This window comes from Schistocerca gregaria, chromosome 10 (assembly GCF_023897955.1).
Source record: "Schistocerca gregaria isolate iqSchGreg1 chromosome 10, iqSchGreg1.2, whole genome shotgun sequence".
Classification (NCBI taxonomy): Eukaryota; Metazoa; Arthropoda; class Insecta; order Orthoptera; family Acrididae; genus Schistocerca; species Schistocerca gregaria.
The window spans coordinates 168,639,041-168,662,054 of NC_064929.1; the positions used below are offsets into that span (position 1 = coordinate 168,639,041).

General features: G+C 43.7%; 1 long non-coding RNA gene across 2 annotated transcripts in view; it reads left to right on the forward strand.

Moving 5' to 3' along the window:
* The window catches only part of LOC126293362 (uncharacterized), a 216,603-nt gene that overhangs the window by 126,119 nt on the left and 67,470 nt on the right, over positions 1 to 23,014 (forward strand). The window contains exons 2-3 of one of the 2 annotated variants that reach the window (XR_007552281.1): positions 20,626 to 20,680; positions 20,767 to 20,939. This is a non-coding gene — a long non-coding RNA (uncharacterized LOC126293362). Of the gene's footprint in view, positions 1 to 20,625; positions 20,940 to 23,014 lie in introns of both variants that reach the window. The other variant, XR_007552280.1, reaches the window with a different exon arrangement.

Genomic DNA, 23,014 nt, shown 5'->3' on the forward strand with positions numbered 1-23,014 from the left:
TCTCTATTTTCTCCGTGACAGTTGGAGAATTTGGAACTTTATGTTGAAGGAATTGGATAATTTTAATGCAGTTGTTGTGCTATGAATGAGCCTTTGCCAGCTTAACTTGAAAGTGAACATAAATTGAAGTTCAGTGACAGTTGTTGCATCGTTTCCTTAACAGCACAGGCACTACAATATCGTATTCATCAGGCGATACCAGGCAGCGACTTTCAATTAAAATGTGCTCCCCGAGCCTACTGAGTGTACGAGCACAGGCTGTCACGCAGGAACGACGACATATGCAAGGCTTGTGCGGTGCGCGGATATGGGCAGTGGTTAAGGCGACCCCTCGACTAAAGCAGGAAATCCGGGTCGAGTGTCGGAGCTATTCCCTTATGCAGCTGATGGATTTTCGTATTAACAACTGCGAGTATGTTTCATGTATTTCATAACGGCTATAGTCACCGCAGTGCACTGCAATATGGTACATAATATTTTTAATAATCCGCGACATTTCCGTCCTCGCCAACGCGCCAACTACATCGATGAACCAAAACATTATGACGACGTGTTTAATAACGTGCTGTTCCACTTTTAGAACACAGTATAACAGAGATTCTGCTGAGCGTGGATTCTGCAAGTCCTTGACGGGCTTCCAGAAATATGTCACACCGGATGTCTCTGCACTGGTCAGGTAACTGCAGGAAATTACGGGATTACGGTTTACGGGCACTCAGTTGGCCCCCGATATGTGTTACAGTGGGTACAGATCAGATACATTTGCTGGCCAAGACATTAATGTGAGTTCACTATAATGCACCTCAAACCACAACAGAACGAATCTGACTTCGCGAATGTGTGTGAATTCCTATGAGACATAACTCCTGCAGTCATCGTTCGCTAGACTTACACACTACTGAAACTAACTTACGCTGAAGACAACACACGCACCCATGCCCGAGGGAGGACTCGAACCTCCGGCGGGAGTGGCCGCCCGATTCGTGACATAGTGCCTCTAACCGCGCGGCCACTCCGCACCGTTCTGACTTTGCAACACGGACAGTTACTCTGTTGGAATATATCTTCACCGTATGGGGATACTTCAAGCATGAAGCAATACAAGTGGTCCGCTATAATTTTCACGATACCTTCGATTATCGCTGCAGATCCCATTCGTAGCATAATTCTGCCCTCAGTGGCATGCATCTGTGGTGCGCTGCATGGTTCCTGCAGCCATTCACCTGGATGACGGCGCCTAAGGACTCATCCATCGGCCTGGTGCATCAAAAAATGCGATTCATTTGACAGGCGACACGTTTCTATCGATCCACAGTGAAAACTCAATGCTTCTGCGCGTATTGCAGTCGTAACTGACGAGGTCGTTGGTTCAACAGAGGAACACACAGGGCACCGTGTGATGTGGAGCTCAGTGTAGAACAATGGCCTTTTAACGGTGTACTCCGAAACACTTGTGGCTACACCAGCATTGTACTCTGTCGGTAAATCTGCCACAGATAGCTGCCTATCCTGGATTGCACAGCGGGAGATCATCCGACAAGATGTTTTGTCCAGTACCATAAGGCCTACTCGTCCTTTCACCATCCTTCAACCACTTTCCATAGAAGGCTCACGACAGTAGTACGCCAGCAGACGACCAGCTCCGCCGTTTCAGAGATTCTCGTTTCCAGCCGCAGCGCCACAACAGTGTGCCCTTTGTCAAACACGTTTGTATCAGTGGATTTCCGCATTTGCGGCCGGTATCTTCTATACTTTAAGTAGTAAAGGAGTTTTGGTATTTGGGGAGCAAAATAACTGATAATGGTCGAACTAGAGAGGATATAAAATGTAGACTGGCAATGGCAAAGAAAGTGTTTCCGAAGAAGAGAAATTTGTTACAGGGTGTTTCAAAAATGACCGCTATATTTGAAACGGGAATAAAAACTAAACGAGCAGCGATAGAAATACACCGTTTGTTGCAATATGCTTGGGACAACAGTACATTTTCAGGCGGACCAACTTTCGAAATTACAGTAGTTACAATTTTCAACAACAGATGGCGCTGCAAGTGATGTGAAAGATATAGAAGAGCAACGCAGTCTGTGGGTGCGCCATTCTGTACGTCGTCTTTCTGCTGTAAGCGTGTGCTGTTCACAACGTGCAAGTGTGCTGTGGACAACATGGTTTGTTCCTTAGAACAGAGGATTTTTCTGGTGTTGGAATTGCACCGCCTAGAACACAGTGTTGTTGCAACAAGACGAAGTTTTCAACGGAGGTTTAATGTAACTAAAGGACCGAAAAGCGATACAATAAAGGATCTGTTTGAAAAATTTCAACGGACTGGGAACGTGACGGATGAACGTGCTGGAAAGGTAGGGCGACCGCGTACGGCAACCACAGAGGGCAACGCGCAGCTAGTGCAGCAGGTGATCCAACAGCGGCCTCGGGTTTCCGTTCGCCGTGTTGCAGCTGCGGTCCAAATAACGCCAACGTCCACCTATCGTCTCATGCGCCAGAGTATACACCTCTATCCATACAAAATTCAAACGAGGCAACCTCTCAGCGCCGCTACCATTGCTGCACGAGAGACATTCGCTAACGATATAGTGCACATGATTGATGACGGCGATATGCATGTGAGCAGCATTTGGTTTACTGACGAAGCTTATTTTTACCTGGACGGCTTCGTCAATAAACAGAACTGGCGCATATGGGGAACCGAAAAGCCCCATGTTGCAGTCCTATCGTCCCTGCATCCTCAAAAAGTACTGGTCTGGGCCGCCATTTCTTCCAAAGAAATCATTGGCCCATTTTTCAAATCCGAAACGATTACTGCATCACGGTATCAGGACATTCTTCGTGAATTTGTGGCGGTACAAACTGCCTTAGACGACACTGCGAACATCTCGTGGTGTATGCAAGATGGTGCCCGGCCACATCGCACGGCCGACGTCTTTAATTTCCTGAATGAATATTTCGATGATCGTGTGATTGCTTTGGGCTATCCGAAACATACAGGAGGCGGCGTGGATTGGCCTCCTTATTCGCCAGATATGAACCCCTGTAACTTCTATCTGTGGGGACACTTGAAAGACCAGGTGTACCGCCAGAACCCAGAAACAATTGAACAGCTGAAGCAGTACATCTCATCTGCATGTGAAGCGATTCCGCCAGACACGTTGTCAAAGGTTTCGGGTAATTTTATTCAGAGACTACTCCATATTATTGCTACGCATGGTGGATATGTGGACAATATCGTACTATGGAGTTTCCCAGACCGCAGCGCCATGTGTTGTTGACAATTGTAACTACTATAATTTCGAAAGTTTGTCCGCCTGAAAATGTACTGTTGTCCCAAGCATATTGCAACAAACGGTGTATTTCTATCGCTGCTCGTTTAGTTTGTATTGCCGTTTCAAATATACCGGTCATTTTTGAAACACCCTGTAACATCAAGTACAGATTTAAGTGTCATGAAATCGTTTCTGAAAGTATTTGTGTAGAGTGTAGCCATGTATGGTAGTGAAACATGGACAATAAATAGTTTGGACAAGAAGAGAATAGAGGATTTCGAAATGTGGTCCTACAGAAGAATGTTGAACATTAGGTGGGTAGATCACGTAACTAATGAGAAGGTACTGAATAGAACTGGGGAGGAGAGAAGTTTGTGGCACAACTTGACTAGAAGAAGGGATCGGTTGGTAGGACATGTTCTGAGGCATCAAGGGATCACAAATTTAGCATTGGAGGGCAGCGTGGAGGGTACAAATCGTAGAGGGGAACCGAGAGATGAATACACCAAGCAGATTCAGAAGGATGTAGGTTGCAGCAGGTACTGGGAGATGAAGAAGCTTGCACAGGATAGGCAGTGATTATAACGTTTTGGCTCATCAGTGTATCAATCGTAGTGAAGAAATGAACACGAACTTTTCTCTACGAAATTTAATGTCGTTTAATTTTGCAACAGGAGAAACTTTCGTTAGAAGCGCGATTTTCGAGTTATCCGAGGGAAGCATAAAAACTAATCTTTTAACCCACCCCTACCTCAACGCTCACGGCCCCCCCCCCCCCGCCCCTCCAAAAAAAACAGGATTTTTAGTATGTTGTCCACGACATTCCCTCCTAGCATTGTGCAAAAATTTGCGACAACGCTGTTTCTTCCCGCTAATCGACCTCTTTCTTCTTCGTTGACTGGTCTGTAGTGGCAACAACGGAGTGGACGCGACGATGCTGTGCGTGGTGTGAGGACAGCGGCCGCGAGCGCCGTCACACGCGTGGCCGCCCGCGGCCAGTATCGATTGCAGCGGTCGGCGACGCCACGTGGAAGTCGGAGCGACCTTGCGGCGTGCAAAGGGTACCCGCCGCGGGCTGCTGTGCGCTCGCCGCCGTCCCTGACCCACGCACAGTGGCGCATCCGTCACAGCTCCAGGCGAATGCCACGGGCCGCGTCTCCTTTCCGTGACTCCAGCGGCTCAAATGTTAACGAGGAAGGCGTGTCACGAGGAAATTCTCGGTATAGTCACGCACAACTGTGGTCAATTCCGAGATATTCACTTGTAACTATCACTATATCTGTTGTCTGCGCCGACCGCCCGCCGTGTCATCCTCAAGCCCTTAGGCATCATTGGACGCGTATACTGGAGGAGCATGTGGGCAGCACACCGCTCTCCTGGTGGTTAATTTTCGTGACCGGTGTCGCTACTTCTCAGTCAAGTAGCTCCTCAAAAATGGGTTCAAATGACTCTGAGCACTATGTTACTTAACATCTTAGATCATCAGTCCCCTAGAGTTATAACTAGTTAAACCTAACTAACCGAAGGACATCGCACACATCCATGCCCGTGGCAGGATTCGAACCTGCGACCGTAGCAGTCCGGCGGTTCCGGACTGCAGGGCCTAGAACAGCACGGCCACTGCGGCCGGCGAGGAGCTCCTCAATTGGCCTCAATGGGCTGAGTGCATGCTACTTGCCAACAGCACTTGGCAGCACCGGACGGTGACGCATCCAAGTGCCACCCAAGCCCGACAGCGCTTAACTTCGGTGGTATAACCGGAACCGGTGTAACCACCGTGGCAAGGCCGTTGGATTTACTCATACTGTTCTTTAACGGCAAACAAAGCAAATGAGTTCACTCTGCTCGATTTCCTATTTCTATCACTAGTGGGATACTCCCCTAAGTGTCTAGGACTGCGTCATGTGTCGGCGGACGGTTCGTGCAGATCCCAGTAAACTGGTTGTCTGTGTTCGTCTGATCGATATTTTAGCACTGGCAGTGGTTTTCGAGTGCCCACTACGACCTTCTGGCCCAGTATACCAAGAACCAATGGGAACAATCAATCTAGAAGAAATATGTTACTAAAATGTTCACCAAAACAGTCTTACAACTTGGGTCATTGAAGTCCAGTGGATGGGGGACTGATCTAGGATAGGCATGTTCCTGAAATGTTCCGAAAAACATTTAGTAGGACTCGTGTGATTGAAATGTTGTTAATGGGGCTGATGGGGAACTACTCGAGAATATCATTCTACCTGAAAACGCTGACTGAAGTGCAGTGAATGGGGTGGCAGTAGTATATTCACGTATCCGACTTGTTCCTCAAAACAATATTAGCACTCGGGAACACTGGGAGTGGTGCATTTTTGTTTCTGTATGTTCATGTCTCCCGAAAGTGGTGGTCGGATAGTACCATGTTTCCCTCACCTATGAGAAATTCTTTTCTTTCCTTTCCTCCTGCTCCCCACACGGTAATAATTGTACAGCTTGCCTGAACCGGGACATGGTGGGAGGTTGGACTCCTCGTCACATACAATCTTCTATGTAATCTTAGTCACCACAATCTGGGAGTACCACAGTGTACCGTGACCAATCAATCCAGGCGACCAGATCCCATGATTTTAGTGACTAAAGGCTATTTTCCTACGTCCATGCTGATCCCTGCATCGATCAATTACGGCAATCTCTTACAACCGTATAGTACCAGGTTTTTGTATGTCCATCCTTTCGACTAGAGTCATGGGAACCACGGCCTTTCACTACTGTAGCTCCAAGTTTCGGCCTTTCAATGCGCCATCTTCAATCTGGCAATTGATGGTTGGAGTGCTGACATCACATTTATAGACAGTCTGCGTAAACCGCTCATGTTGGCCAAATGCAGTGTATATATGGATGGTGATCACTCACTCAGCATCAAATACGCATTTGATGGCACATTGAAGCGACGAAATTGGTAGCTGCAGAATAAATAAGATCGTAAGGACGGCTGAAGGCGTTCCAATTTTTTTTTTTTTTTACCGTAAAGTATAAAGGAGAATGTCTTCGAAGCAATTTGAAGTTCATCAGCAAAATAAATTTTAGCTTTAGCGAGGACAGACAGCGTCTTGAGATTTTCTGCAGGAATCTGAAGGCTGTGAAATCCACAGACAATGTGCGTCACTCACCAAAACCCAATTCGTCCAATTCTTGATATTTTTTCGACGCTCTGAGAAGCTTACAAGTAGAATTAAAGGAAGACATGAGACTCAAAGACAAGCTGTGCACTTGTTTTCCGTGTATCTTAGCATGAAAGGGTCAAAGATATCACTGACGAACTCAGACTCGAGGCGCTACAATGTGACTACTGTGCAATGCACACGTGCACAGATAACAATAAAAATGAAGCACACCGAAGACATTGTCGGATGTCGATGCAGTCTCGTACACAGCGGGTCACTGTTTATAGAAAATATTGGCTTTGGAAAGTCACCACATGGTATCAGCGCTGTTCGTGTTTCGTGTTATTACTAGCTTGGTCGCGCATGCAAGGGGCGTGAACAGCGTCAGATGTTAAGTGATCGCTGGCGCGTACTGACGTGAGGCAGCGTTATCAGCACCTGACAGAATCTGAATGGGGACTCACGGCAGAGGCAGAGTCCATGTGCCCAAGTGATCGAAGAGTGCAAAAAGCAGGTTTGCGCGGCACTCGGATGTGGCAGTGGTTCGATGTAGGAGCGCATGGGGGCATGAGAGCATGAGGGCATGCATACTCGTCATGGAGGTTCCAGTTGACCACGTAAGACAACCACAATGCAGGATTGCCGTATTGTGCACCAAGCACATCTTGATCCCAGAACATCCACACCTGGCATGGGAGAGGAAGTGAATGGTCACAAGCAACATTCTGTGTTGTCCCACACCACTGGTCAGAGACTACAAACAGTGTGACGAGGAAATTACCGCCCCTTGCGTAGGCTGTAAGTAACGCCACGAGAGCAACGGCTTCTATTGGAGTTGTGCCATTCTTCCAGTGTTTTTTGAGATACGCAGCGGCGTTACCCCTGCCTTCATGGTGTTGAGTGCCATTGGGTTTGCCTTCAGGTCACGGCTGGTAACACTTCAGGTATCTATGACTGCACAACACCACATCACGTTTACTCGCGTCCTTATCTACTACGTCTCATGCAAAAGTATCGTGGTACCATTTATCGTACCAGTACATGTTTCTCCACACCTTGCATGTGTTTCTATAAACGGTCTGTGCGATGTTGAGGTACTCCCGTGATCAGCAAGATCCCCAGATCTGTACCAGACAGAATACGTGTGTGACCATTTCGGAAGTCGACTGCGTACAAGTGCGTCCAGTATATCAGGCATCAACTAGAACAATTCTTTCTAGATTTGACTCGATACCGCGAGACCGCTACAGTCGCAGGTTCGAATCCTGCTTCGGGTATGGATGTGTGTGATGTCCTTAGGTTTGTTAGGTTTAAGTAGTTCTAAGTTCTAGGGGACTAATGACCTCAGAAGTTGGGTCCCATAGTGCTCAGAGCCATTTGAACCATTTTTGACTCGATATTGTTACCACTAAAATAACATTACATAGCCTCTTAACCCGCGAAGTTTCATTCCGTTTTCTCTTCCCATTCTGGCTGCTTCCGCGTTTTTTTTTTTTTTTTTTTTTTTTTTTTTTTTTTCAGGCAGTGTGGTAGCTACATTTCAGTGCAATTGAAAATGGGTATCATTTCCTCTGCTATCGATTAAGAGCTCACGATCTCTTAGGTCGGCACGAAGTACTTAACAACCTTTCCGCGGGAATGTGGGTTACGCAAAAGTATTCGTGACAAGAAAGAAATAAAAAGAAATCTGAAATCTATGAACTACGCTATGTGCGGTAAATAGGTACAGGCAGACGAAAAGAGGAAAGAAGGCAAAATAAATACGATAATTATGCGTATCTGAACCTCAAATATATTATTTAGCAATTCCATTCCAGCTTAATGCTACGTAGACGGAAAATGAAAGGAAAAATCTCTGAACACATAAAGGTGAGACACTGGTGGAAGGCAGAGCTCTGGAGAATTAATAAATTGCTTGAGATCTAGTCGCACTGCGAAACGAGCTTCGCACTTGATAGAGAGCGCGACCCGTCTCCCACTGAGGTGACAGCGTCCGCTCTTGTCGAATGATCATACATGCGTCCCAAGATCACGCTAAAATTTTACGCGACTACTGCCACTATAACCTATAATTAGCTCTTGCTGCTCTAGAAACTCCCTAGGTCATTTGGCACTTCGCTACCAGCCGAGACCATGAGAATCCTTCTCTCGCAACAGGTTGATAAGCCAGCTTCGGAAACGGTCAATCAATGCCGCAATTTCAACCTATGAACCAACAGTTTCAAGGATCACTATGCTGGAACGGGAGTACAGGAACAGACAGCTATGCTGCGATTCCTCGTCGACATAAACTATCCGCGATAAAATAAGCGGAACGTAGGAGAACTGTTGGAAGCCACGACGGCTTAACTGCCACAGAAGTAAGCGTAGCAATAAACGACACTAACCAGGAAGTGATGAATAGTAGTAGAAGGTGAATGATGATTTTCTGAATACTAAATTTTGTGAGTATATACGAGATGCAGCGAATGAATTCTTCTGTAGAAGAACACAAGCCCCGAAGAGCCAAAGAAAGTAGTGTAGGCACGCATATTCAAATACAGAGATATATGAACAGGCAGAATACGGCGCTGTGGTCGACAACGCCTATATAAGACAACAAGTGTCATGCCCAGTTGTTAAAACTGTTACTGCTGCTACAATAGCAGGTTACCAAGAGTTAAGTGAGGTTGAACGTGGTGTTACAGTCGGCGCTCGAGCGATGGGACACAGCATCTCCGAGGTAGCGATGAAGTTGAGATTTTCCCGTACGACCATTTCACGAGTGTGCTGTGAATATCACGAATCTGGTAAAACATCAAATCTCCGACATCACTGCTGCCAGGAAAAGATCCTGCAAGAACGGGACCGACGACGAGGTTCGAGTCCTCCCTCGGGCGTGAGTGTGTGTGTTGACCATAGCGTAAGTTATTTTAAGTTTGATTAAGTATTGTGTAGTCTTAGGGACCGATGGCCTCAGCAGTTTGTTCCCATGAGACCTTACCACATATGTCCAATTTGTAGAGAATTGTTTCAAAAAAATTGTTCAAACGGCTCTGAGCACAATGGGACTTAACATCTCTGGTCATCAGTCCCCTAGAACTTAGAACTACTTAAACCTAACTAACCTAAGGACATCACACACATCCATGCCCGAGGCAGGATTCAACCTGCGACCGTAGTGGTCACGCGGTTTCAGACTGTAGCGCCTAGAACCGCAGAATCGTTTCACGCGACGGATGTCAACCCTTACGGAGATTGCTGCAGATTTCAGTGCTGGGTCATCGACAAGTGTCAGCGTGGAAACCGTTCAACGACACATCATTGATCTCTGCTTTCGGAGCCGAAGGCCCACTCGTGTACCCCTGACTGCACCACACAGGCTTTACGCCTGAGCTAGGCCCACCAACACCGTCGTTGGACTGTTGATAACTGGAAACATGTGCTGGGTCAGACGAGTCTCGTTTCACATTGTGTCGAGCGGATGGGCGCGTAGTTGTATGGAGACAACCTCATGAATCATTGGATCCTGCATGTCAACAGGGGGCTGTTCAAGCCGGTGGAGGCTATGTAATGGTGTAAAGCGCATGCAGTTCGAGTGAGATGTGAACCGTGATACGTCTAGATACGACTCTGACAGGTGATACGTACGTAAGCATCCTGTCTGATCACCTGCATCCATTTGTGTCCATTGTGCATTCCGACGGACTTGGGCAATTCCAGCAGGACAATTCACCTTCCCACAAGTCCAAAATTGCTACGGGGTGGCTCGAGGAACTCTCTTCTCAGTTTAACAGACACTTTCGCTGGCCACGAAACACCTCAGACATGAACATTATTGAGCATATCTGGGATGCCTTGCAACGTGCTATTCAGAAGAGATCTCCAGCTCCGTCGTACTTTTGCGGATTTATGGACAGCCCTGCACGATTCATGGTGTCAGCACTTCTTCAGACATTAGTGTGAGTTCATGCCACGGCATACTGGGTCACTTCTGCGTGCTCGCAGGTGCCCCACACGATGTTAGGCAGGTGTAACACTTTCTTTGGCTCTTCAGTGTAAATATATTCTTAAAGACTCATACTGTTCCCCCCTATTAAGAAATAATTTGCTGTTTAGTAGCAACTACTGATTTTTACTTGACTTCCCCGGTATTATTCTAAGGTATCGTCACCAGACCTGCTATATGTCCCTGTCCTGTCTAAAATTTTAGTAACCTCATCCACTTTCCATTGGCAGGAGAAACGGAGTTTTTCTTCAACCTGTACATGATAGACTGGTCTTTGCTTTTTTTCCCTATCTTTTAAGTCATCAGTCTGACTGATCTGGTCCTCACGAACTCCTCTCCTGTGCTGCTTCTTACCTCAGAATAGCAATTGCAGAGCACGTCGTCAATTATTTCCTGTATGTATTCCAAAGTGTTCCTCTACAGTTTTTACACTCTACAGCTTCCTCTAGTGCCACGAAAATTCATCCCTGATGTCTTAACGGATGCCCTAACATCCTGTGCCTTCTTCCCGTCAGTTTTGGGGGGGGGGGGGGGGGTTAGGGAAGGAGACCAGATAGCGAGGTCATCGGTCTCATTGGATTGGGGAAGGACGGGGAAGGAAGTCGGCCGTGCCCTTTGAAAGGAACCATCCCGACATTAGCCTGGAGCGATTTACGGAAATCACGGAAAACCTAAATCAGGATGACCGGACGCGGGATTGAACCGTCGTCCTCCAGAATGCAAGTCCAGTGTCTAATCACTGCACCACCTTGCTCGGTTTCCCGTCTGTGTTGCGCCATGTATTTGTTTCCTGGCCTATTCTGCGGAGAATCTCCTCATTCCTTAGCTTATCAGTCCACCTAATATTCAACATTCGTCCGCAGCAACACATTTCAATTCTTTCGATTCTCTTCTATTTCGGCTTTCCCACAGTGCATGTTTCGCTTCCGTACAATACTGTGCTCTATACGAATACTCTCAGCGATTCCTTCCTCAAATTAAGGGCTTTGTTTGATATTAGTAAAATTCTCTTGGCTAAAATTGCCTGTTTTGCCTGCGTTAGTCTGCTTATTATGTCCTCCTTGCACTGTCCATCTTGAGTTATCTTTCTGTCAAGGAGCAGAATTCTTCAACTTCATCTACTTCCTTACATCCAATTCGGATCTAATTTTGTAGCTATTTTCATTTCTGATAATTCTCATTATTTTAGTCTTTTTTTAGATTTACTCTCATTCTACAATCTGTAGTCATTAGACCATTCCATTCTCTAATTCTTCACCTTCACTGGCAACGTCATCACCGAATCTTATCATCGGCATCCTTTCACCTTCGATTTTATTCCCATTCTTGAACATTTCTTTTATTTGCGTCATTGCTACTTCGACGTATATATCGAAGAAAAGGAGCGGATTCCGTTCACATCGTTCTAGGTCTGGACTGAAAAGGCAAGCATGCAATTCTCAAAGCCACTGTGCCAGGGTCGCGTAGTGGTTAGCACGTCCGCCTGGGCTCGAATCCTACCCTTCCTTACAAATTTTTCTTTCGTCGTTTCTCTCTGCATCACAGATATTTGAGACTTGAAAAGGTCGTTGGAACCACTTAGTTTCGTTTTATCAGAGAATGGCTTTTCAGAAGAAAAGCGCGACATTTCGTCTGCCGCCATCGTGTATGACATGTAGGATAGCGTCAATGTGAGAGTAAGGTCAAAGGATTAGGGCACAAAACAGAGGCATAAAGACACTTTTGCCTCGCTCAGTACGCGGGTGCACTGACATTTAAATCGCTGCCATCCAAGGTGAGCCCTTTCTCTATTCGTTTGCCCCACAGCTCTCAATACATGACGCAGAGCCTCATAACATGCCGAGATTTCGGTGGCGACCCTGAAAGAACTTAACGGAACACATCGCGTCGACTATGTTTACGACACATTTCGGTGGCGCTGTCCCGAGCCACAAAAGGAGTCTGAAAACAAACAGGCACTCCTTTTTGTGGCCGAATCACGTAAATATGTGTTGCTACAACGCGTTCTCAGTGTGTTACCGCTACTCGTGTCTTAAAATACCCTGACTGAAGTCAAGGGAATGAAGAAACAAACAAGGCTATCTTAAAAACAAACTATTCGTTTGTGTACATGATTGCGTGATAGAGAAGGTCGGTAGGATAAATTCTGGTCCGTGTGCGCGCGCGCGCGCGTGTGTGTGTGTGTGTGTGTGTGTGTGTGTGTGTGCCGATACTGGCAAAGACAGCCGCAGCGGAAAGCAAAACGTGGATGCATGTCTGCAACAAACTGATGTTTTTGTCACAAAACCTCCAGGTTGTGAAAGGTAGGAATGGCATCCACGTGTTTCTTTTTATCAAAAAAATGTAAAGAAGAAAATATTCTCTAGGTTATCAAAATATTACAGATATACTCTGGGATATCAAAAATGTATTGATTACAGTCTATCCTGCTATCAAGCCGTGTGAATATCAGGTTTTGTTACGATCGAGGAAAATAGTGTATGTTCCTACGCTTAATGGAGATTACGAAAAACTTTCTGATTGGGTACTGCGTCACTAACTAATGCACCCCCTTAAAGTGATTGATATGGATCGATAACTGGAATTGAAAATTATCTGCGCTGGTAAGATCAGATAACGGTATGTCCATTGTAACTCAGTCTTTATTCATCAGCGATTTTTCAAGAGGCTTTGGAAGATGCGGTAAGGGGAGCTTATGAATACTTTAAATGGGTGAAATTCTTTACTCTGGAGATGCACTTTTATTCGCTAGTAAAAAAAAAAAGACCTTCAACTACTGGTCATGTTAATTAGCGAACACATGAAATCAAGGGGCTAAACATAGATGCCTAAAAAAAACTAAAATCATAATCACCTGAAAAATTTGAATGCGCTACAAGCCATAACATAATAAAGACAAACAAAAATAAATATGTAGAGTGAATTAAAGTTCGAGGACTTGGACTAAAAAATTACATTTTGTCGACGGCATTTTAGATTCTGACACAGAGGCAAAGGACTTGGAAGGACAGTTAAATGGAATGTAACGTGTCGTGAATGGATGACATAAGATTAACATCGAGAGGAGTTAAACAATTTGATGAATGTAGTTTAATTAAATCAGACGATGCTGGGGCAGTTAGATTACGATATGAGGTAATGAAGATAACAGGTGAGTCTCGTTACTTGCAGCAATGTAACTCGCGAAGGTCGATGTGGAGAGGATGAAAAAGCATTTCTGAAACATAAATTTATTACTATTTGGTGTAAAAATAGGTGTCAAAGTCTTTTGTCAAGGTATCTGTATGGCAGTGTACCCTTGCACAGATGTAATACGAGGACCATGATATTATAGACAAGAAGATAATGGAAGCTTTTTTAAAAAGCAGAAAGATGCTGAAGATTAGATGGCCAGAACGTGAATCTAACTAAAGGTTACAGACTCGAATTGGGGAGACAGGAAGGTTGTCGTACAACTTGACTAAACTAATGGATTTGTCGGTAGGACATTTTATAAGGCATTATGGGTTCGTCAGTTTGGTAATGGAAGTGTGGTGTATAATAACTGTAAAGGGGGATCAAGGACAGTAAGCAGGTGCAAACAGACTTAGTTATGAAGAAGGTTTAACAGAATAGAGTTGTGTGAAGAGTTGCGTTAAACCGAACTTCCGACTGAAAAATCACAACAACTTTAAGTTGTTTTGTAGTTAAGATTCAAAGTTGCTAATAGGTAACTGTTTGAAAATGAACGGAAGCTCGAAACTAGTCACTAATAAAAATATAATTTGCAACTCTGAAGGAAACATTATTCAATAAATCACAAATTTTGTACTATATGTTTCAGCGTCTTGCTCCGATGATGGTTATTACAACCGAGATCGATTACGTCCAATAGAACGAAAATACACTGAGTCACGAAAGTCATGAGATTCCGACATCCAAACATAGAGATGGCGGTAGTACCGCCTACACAGGGAATAAAAGTGGAGGGCACTAACCGAGCCGTCATTTGTACTCAGGTAACTAGATCTAGATGCTTGGGACATTCCATTTCGGGAATAATTAGGGAATTCAATATGCCGAGATCCATAGAGTCACGAGTGTGCCGCGAATACCAAATTTCAGGCATTATCTCCCATAAAAAAAATGGTTCAAATGGCTCTGAGCACTATGGGACTTAACTACTGAGGTCATCAGTCCCCTAGAACTACTTAAACCTAACTAACCTAAGGACATCAAACATATCCATGCCTGAGGCAGGATTCGAAACTGCTACGTAGCGGTCGCGCGGTTCCAGACTGTAGCGCCTAGAACCGCTCGGCTACTTCGGCCGGCCTCTCATCACAGACCGCTACGGTCGCAGGTTCGAGTCCTGCCTCGGGCATGGATATGTGTTATGTCGTTAGGTTCGTTAGGTTTAAGTAGTTCTAAATTCTAGGGCACTGATGACGTCAGATGTTAAGTCCCATAGTGATCAGAGCCATTTGAAGCAGCAGCTTTTGCGTGGAGTTGTCAGTGCTAACAGACAAGCAACACTGCGTGAAATAATAGCAGAATTCAACGTGGGACGTACAACGAAAGTATCCGTTTGGACACTGACAGTTCAATGACATGATATTATATCAGTGTAATGTCCACAGTGAAGCCTGAACTCCAATATGAAGAAGAGGCGACAAATGACAATTGGCGCTACGTGGGAGGAAACATAAGTGCCAATGAAAGCCTGATTAGCGCCTAGAGCCACATTAAAGTAACCGAATGGCTTTGGCGACTACTTACGCCTATCGAGTGTCCCGTGTTCAAGTCCTGGTCAGACAAAACTTTCCCTTTCTTGCTCAAATTTCAATATTGTTAAGTTCATTGGAGATTTTACAGTTGGAATGGGAATCGCCCAGCTCTTAAGCTGTGTTAGGATTGCAGAAGTTTGAGGTGTCCTTCTGTGGACCCAACCACCTGTTCGCAGGACAGGTCAAAGATATTTACTTCTCGGACTCAAAAACTCCAGTCTCATACTTAGCAGGATTACAAGGCGGAGCGATGATTACACAATAAAGCTGCAGATTTAACGCCCGACACGGTCGCAGAGACCTGTGATCCTCTTTGGTTTCTTATTCCTCCCGGGCCTCAGTTTAATATGTATATTTGCCACGCCCCTAGAAACTCGGCGTATTAGATGCGAGTGTAAAAACGAGAAAAGAAGGAGCGGAACCTGAATTGCAATCGCACAACGACAGTGCTGCTGAGAACAGGTTTTCAGCGCACTAGCTGAGGGAATCTCTAGGTAGGTTGAACGCAACCGCCGCGCAGTGTTCTTTTAAGGCGCGCTGATGTTCTACTCACTCTCCGATTCCCGGCATAAAATCGCAACTTTATTTCCAGTGACCTTACTGTGCAGAACCTGCAGCTCTTGCTCCCGCGGTAGCGTTCTCGCTTCCCGAGCACGGGGATCGGGGTTCGATTCCCGGCGGCGTCAGGAATTTTCACCTGACCCGAAATGATTGGGTGTTGTTGTGTCGTTTTCAACATCATTCATCCCCATTACGGTCGAAGGAAGGCAACGTAAAACCACCTCCACCAGCACCTTGCCTAGTACGGTGGTGCTGGCCACCCGCATCTTTCCCTACGCTCTGTGAAGAATCACGGGACTTCATTTCCATTACTGTGTTGAAGGCAACAGTCGCCCGTGGTAGCGAGCGGCAACTGCATTTGCGTGTCCGCCTCCGTAGCGTAGCGGTAGCGTTACCGCCTACCACGCAGGGGACCCGGGTTCGATTCGCGGCAGGGAACCGGATGTTCTGTGTCCATCATCAGACCATCAGTGACTCGCAAGTCGCCGATGTGGAGTCATCTAAAAAAGACTTACAATACGGCGGACAAACTCCCCCGAATGGGGCTTCCCGGCCAGCAATGCCATACGATCATTTCATTTTTTAATGCATTTATGTGTATAGACCGTTCATCCAATTCGTGAATAGAGGATCACAACGATTTTTGTCTGTTACTGCCACTTATACTGGCAAGATATCGGTCTCAGGGATTACAAGACTTTCGTAAACATTTAATTTAAATTCGCAAAAGAAATACAGGGTGTCCATAAAGTCATTTACAACGGCAGTTGTTGAAATACTGTAACAAAATCTCTTTTATTGTAATGACTGTTTACTAAAGTTTTTATATATATATTAAAATTTTGTGTTTCACATACTCTGTTCAAGGAAGGAACTGAACCTCTATAGAATGGCAACTCCTTAAGAGAATGTACTATGTGTGTCCTGGTTTATTGAGACAAAATCGGATGTTCAGACTGGATGAATCTTCAGAACGAAGTATGGAAGAGATCCACCATCGAGCCCTTTTATCCGTGCACGGCGCAAAAAATTTATGGAGACAGCAACAGTGTTGGATAAAGGGAGGATCGGCCGACAAAGAACATCGGAGGAAAACATCGATCGCGTTTTAAACGTCTTCACTCGTTCACCGCACTTTTGCCAGACAGTTTCAACTACCACGTTAAACTGTGCATAAGGTCCTCCACAAGAACTTACGGCTGCACGCTTGCAAATTGCAACTGTTACAGACAATTGACCCAAATGACAACCCAAAACGGACCGAGTTTGCACTCCGCATGCTGGAACGCCTTGCGAAGGATGAAGCATTCCTCAGGCGGATTTGTTTCAGTGACGAGGCAACATGTTTGTGGGACATCAAACAGACACAATGTGAGAATCTGGGGATCTGAACACTCCCTTGTGACTAGTGAGCTTCACCGGGATAGTCCAAAATTGAATGTGTGGTGTGGAATCATGTGCAACCGAATAATTGGTCCACGTTTCTTCAACGAGTCAACAATTACTGCAGATGTGTACCTCGAACTTCTGACCGAATATATAGCACCACAACTGATTGACTTACTATCAACTATCATTTCCCAGCAAGATGCTGCACCACCGCATTGGGGACTGGATGTTCGTCGGTTCCTCAACGAAATATTTCAAGGAAGATGAATTGGGAGGGATGGGCAAAATCTTTGGCCACCGCGTTCGCCATCACTGCCTTGGACTTTTTTTTATGGGGGTATGGAAGATATCGTGTATCACACACAGATACGAGACATTGCTGACTTGAAGCAAAGGATTCGTAACTCCATTGCCACCAAAGGCAATGTGGTCTATTAAACACTATCAAAAAAAAACGTTTACAAACACTGATTACAATAAACGAAATGATGTTAAAATATCTCAACAACTGCCGTTGTAATAAAATTTTCAAGTTTTAATGGGACTTTATGGACACCTTGTATTTTTTTGTGGTATATAATTTCGGATTAACAGTTTTCTGATATTTTCCTTTACTTTTATTCTGAAACCTTTCTCGTTGGCAGATTTAATGACCAACAGGAAGTACTGAATAGGTTTTGATGTGACGATCATGATGATGATGATGATGATGATGATATTCGGTTTGTGGGGCGCGGTTGTCAGCGCCCGCATAAATTACCAGTCTTTACACAGTCCAGACCAGCCACTTTCACGAATGAAGAAGAAATGATGCGGTCAACACAAGCACCCAGTCCCCGTGCGGAGAAAACCCCCTACCCGGCCGGGAATGAACCCGGCCCCCCGTGACCTGGAAGCAGCAACGCTAGCCACTACACCACGAGCGGCGGGCGTAGGTCTTGGTGAGTGAGTTTGCGAGTACGAAATATGTGACGGGAATAGCCGTTTCTTCTGATTGCACTGACTCACAAGCTAACGTTTATTATATTTATTTATTATACATTTTTTAGTTTGGGACACAAATTTTAACTAAATACATCTCTCCGTTCCTGAGAAAAGGGGATCGCAACAGACGGACGGATAGTCAGATAACTAATGAAACAAAACATTTAATTTTCGTGTGATCTTATTACAAATCAACAATTTGCGGAGTTTTTCCTTTGGTTGTACTGTGAAAGCATCTTTCTCGGCATAATATCACGATTCTACGTCAACGGGAGGTACTTTGTATGTTTTGTAGTTCGTTTGCGAGTATCAACACATGTGACATACATGGTAATATCTTTTAAAAGAGTTAAATTAGAACCTTGACTCTTACGCGATGCCTTAATGTATGGCATAAATTTCAACGTGATATGGCTACCCGTTCCTGAGAAAAACGGGCAACAAAATGAAGTGGTAAGGTTCCGTTTTTACCATTTGAATAACGGAAATCTGAAACCAGACGCTGCTGTGTAGGATATCAAGTTAACAATAACTCTTTTCTCTTGAAACTGTTGTTTACTAAACAAAGAATGCGGTTAATCATTTAAAGAGAAACTGAAGAACACCAAATCTGCGCATGCTGCCCCTACAGAAACATTGCGTGATACTCCCAAGTCCTGACATCTGCGGACAGCGATCTGTAAATACGGGAAGAAACTTCTCCCATCGCACAGAGTATCAATAGAATGAGAAAATGTAGCCTGTAGTGACACGTACAGTAGACAACCACTATACAAGAGTATCGAGCGAGGTATCCAGATTTAGGTTTTTCCAGATTACCCCGTGCTGCATAAGACGAATGTCGGGATGGTTCCTTTGTAAGAACACCTTTGGTAATCGGAGCTTGAGCTCGTCTGAACACGTCTTCGAAAGAATGGTAAAAATTAATCTCTTTATTTCCCATCATCCGCCCCACAGCAAGCATAAAAAACCCGAAAAAAAAACAGAAATACAGACAGTCTACTGGCTTTTATTGAGAAAGTAAATATGAAAAGAAAACTACTCACTAAGTAATGTCATTACAAATCTACTGTTGATTCGATATATTACTAACCTATACATTATATAGTTACTAACCTATACATTACTAACTGGAATAGGTATGGGTGGATTTAATACCGAATAGCAATAGACAGACCAACAATCTTGAAATAGGAACACAAATAAGAGTAGAGCAACAACAAGGCAATTATATGCTGACCGCACGCCCCGATATGGTTGTGATAGTTCTGGTTTTTGGCGTACACTCCCCTTGTCCCCATCGGATTCTGCTGGGACGTTTAAATGTTTCAGTGTTTATAAATCAAATCAAATTATCGATCTTGTACAGTTTTAGGATATAACATTTATACTTCTTGGTTTGTAAAATTATCTATACTATATAGGCTACACCAATTTGTCAGACTTCATCGAAATGGAGCTCAGAAAAAACTGTCACTGGGTGACCATTGGCTACAAATGTTCCAGCTCTTCACTTTTTTCATATGAAAATATTTCTAATGTTGTGGAACTTGTTACGTCTTCCCAGTATAAACACAACAGTCAAGAGTGTCTTTTCTTTGACGACTATATGGTTCACATGGCTTTGAGCACTATGGCAATTAATTTCTGAGGTCATAAGTCCCCTAGAACTTAGAACTACTTGAACCTAACTAACCTAAGGACATCACACACATCCATGCCGGAGGCAGGATTCGAACCACCGACCGTAGCAGTCGCACGGTTCCAGACTGTAGCGCCTAGAACCACGTGGCCACCCGGGCCGGCCTAAGATATGAATTCGTGAGGAACCTTAAATGAAAGCTGATACTGTGAGAGTAATATCGATGGTGAAAGATGAATTGTTCGGAATTCTATGAATTGTTGAAGTTTGAAGGAACAAACATCTGCTACATTGGCTGCATGAACAACTCACTGTTAAAAACTGTGCGTAGGAATCTAAGCAAGAGTTTCGTCCTGTTTACTCAATATCAGGATTTGAGCGTGTTACAAGGTAACTACGAATGAGCAAATGTTTAGATTATAGTTGCTATGTTTCTATCTGTTGCCTACAATTCATTCCGTAGTAAGGTATAATGTGTACAATTACAGGACATTGCTGGACTAAAGGCACTGAGCAATTATACAGCTGATCCCAGTTTCAACACTTAGGTATGTGATCATCTCAACTATTATTATATCATATAAAACGTAATGTGCCAAAACTATTCGTAACGTCTGTTCTCAGTACGTAAAACAAAACGGTGTAAACACAAATATGTATATATTCAGACCATGATAATATGTTTTAAGCAAAGTAGGCGAAACGGGTATGACACAGAAAAATTCGTTTTAATTGACTGTAGTCAGACTGACCTAAAGTGACGACTATAAATACAACTTATATTGTGGTATGCAATTTTGTAAGCTGCCAATGCTTTTTTTTCAGTTTTTCGTATTTCCACAAGAGGATTATGATAGCTCTGAAATATTTTCGTACTTTTCAGTTACCGTAGCAGCTGAAAGAAAGAAAATTGAAGAGTGAAATCGCACCTGTTGACGGTAATGATGTAGAAGTTGACTTTTAAGTGTCGCAATATGACTCATGTTAATATTAACTAATTAAGGCGACAAAAACGTGGTCGGAGGTTGCAGACTGTCTACGCGGAGGGAAAGGCGGCCGTCGGCAGGGCCTGGGAGTTTTTTTGCCTTGGGACGGGAGCGGCCCAGCCGGCAGACAAATGACGGCGCGAGACGGCCCACCGCCCGCCAAGATGGCCGCCGCGCCTGCCTACGTTCCCGCAGCGCGCAATGGCCGCAGGTAAGTGCCAGCAAATCTGTACACAGCACACTTTCTCCAGTCGCTGATCAGCGCTACATTTTAAATTATTTTCACACAGTCGTGTGTGCCTGTGCAGTGTCTCTCTGCGAGCGTGTATTCGAAAAAGTTTTTGTTGTTCCAGATTCGCCACTTACTTTTTACGAAATAAAAATTTCATTGGTAATGTGTATTGCATTCAAGCGAAAGTGCTCCTATTACTTACACCGACCTTTGGCGTTAGGATTAAGCAGAACAAGAAACATTTCTAGGGTTACTGAAATAAATATTGTAATACATCACATTTTATAATACGTAAAATGGAGCGTTCTGGGATTTATTCGCAGTTTACGTTGGTATTAATATGACTTGTTTTCTGCATCACTTTCTCTGCAGTCAATATTTTATTATCTTAATATGTTGCGCTTCCAAAACACACAAATTCACACACTCACAGAACATTATTCCCACCGTTTGTTTTCTGTTAAACCGTGACAGATGGTGAACCTACTAATTTATGCAAATGCTTCTCTTGTGTGTAGGTCTAATAACTCTATTAAATTCATAACCAATTCACAACACGTTTCATATTTAGCAATTATCGATGTAGAAATAAAAATCTTTTGCTACAAAATACTTCGAAAATAGAATTAAAATAACTGATTTTAAATAAATATTTTCTTTACTGTCAGAAGCTGTAGTGACTGTCTAATGTAAATATAGACGTAATCTATTACAACAGAACACTTCTGAGTCCATTTTATTTGGTAGTGCGTTATTATTTAATGTAAAGCAAAAAGTGTGTATGATGCGTTGCGTGTGTCTGTGTGTGAATTTTTACGTAATAAAGCAGGGTCACTATATTAAAGAGATGACTGTAGGGTAACAGCAGTTTAACACACTCATGTATCACATATAATACCAGATCAAGCTTGCACATCACTTGAAAATAAATTCTTGAAACGCCTTGTTCTGGGTTAAAAATTGTAAATGGTGCAGCATTTCATTATTGACATATTTACAGGCTTTCATACAACATCGTTTATGATGTATGAGATAAAGTTACTATAATTATAGCTTATTTGCACAGTTCTAACAAATAATTTGATCTCATTCTTTTTTCCCCATTGGTTTCTCTATTTACGCCACTTCATAAGGAAGTCAAATCGAGTGAAGTACCGTACGTAGTTATTTACATGGATTTGTACATACTTAAAAGAGGTGCGCGTCAAATATACAGTTAATAGTTTATGCACGACCTACGATGTAGCATGTTACGTGCCGGAACCCATCGGTAATCGAGGATAAAATAAAAATATTTATTCCAACAGATCAGCTTTGTCGGAAATAATTTCTTTCTTGGTACAAGGATTTCGTTGTTTTCAAATTAAATAGGGTATTTTACTCTTCACCTGCTGTCTTCAAACTCCTTATCTCTGATGTTATATGAACATTATATTATGTCTTCGCAGTGCGTGTTAAGATATTAATTTAAAATTATTGATCCAAAAGGATTCTAAAAAATGATTGCAGAACTTCTTGTACATTGCCCTTAACGCCATAAACTACATATTGTTTCCCTTTAAAACTGATGATAATTATGCACACGGAACACTAACAGACTGGAAGTTTACAGCAGAATCATTCTGTAACACATTCCCGGAAAGAATGACTGAACTGACAAATGCACATAACGAGCAATCCCATCGAAACGTATCCTTCATTTATGAGTCCAAATGTTTAGTACATCAATGTAGAACAGTGCATTGTGTAGTGGCAGTTGTAAGACAGTGAGTGATACAGATGTACGACTTGCAGCAACACTATTGAACAAAGTTGCAGCAACGAATTATATGCAATTTGTTCTTCTTACCCTTTTTTGTTTTACAAAAAAGGCCTTGTTAGGCTTTGTGACCCCCGCATTTATAGGCATTTTGTGCGAGACATTGTCTGTGTTGGAGAAATTTAAGTCATTTCACAGGGCACTATTCTTACTGATTATCATATGCATTTGTTACTCGCACTGAATACTATATTTAAACTTAATGTAAATTTATTTTTGTCTGTACTAAATATGA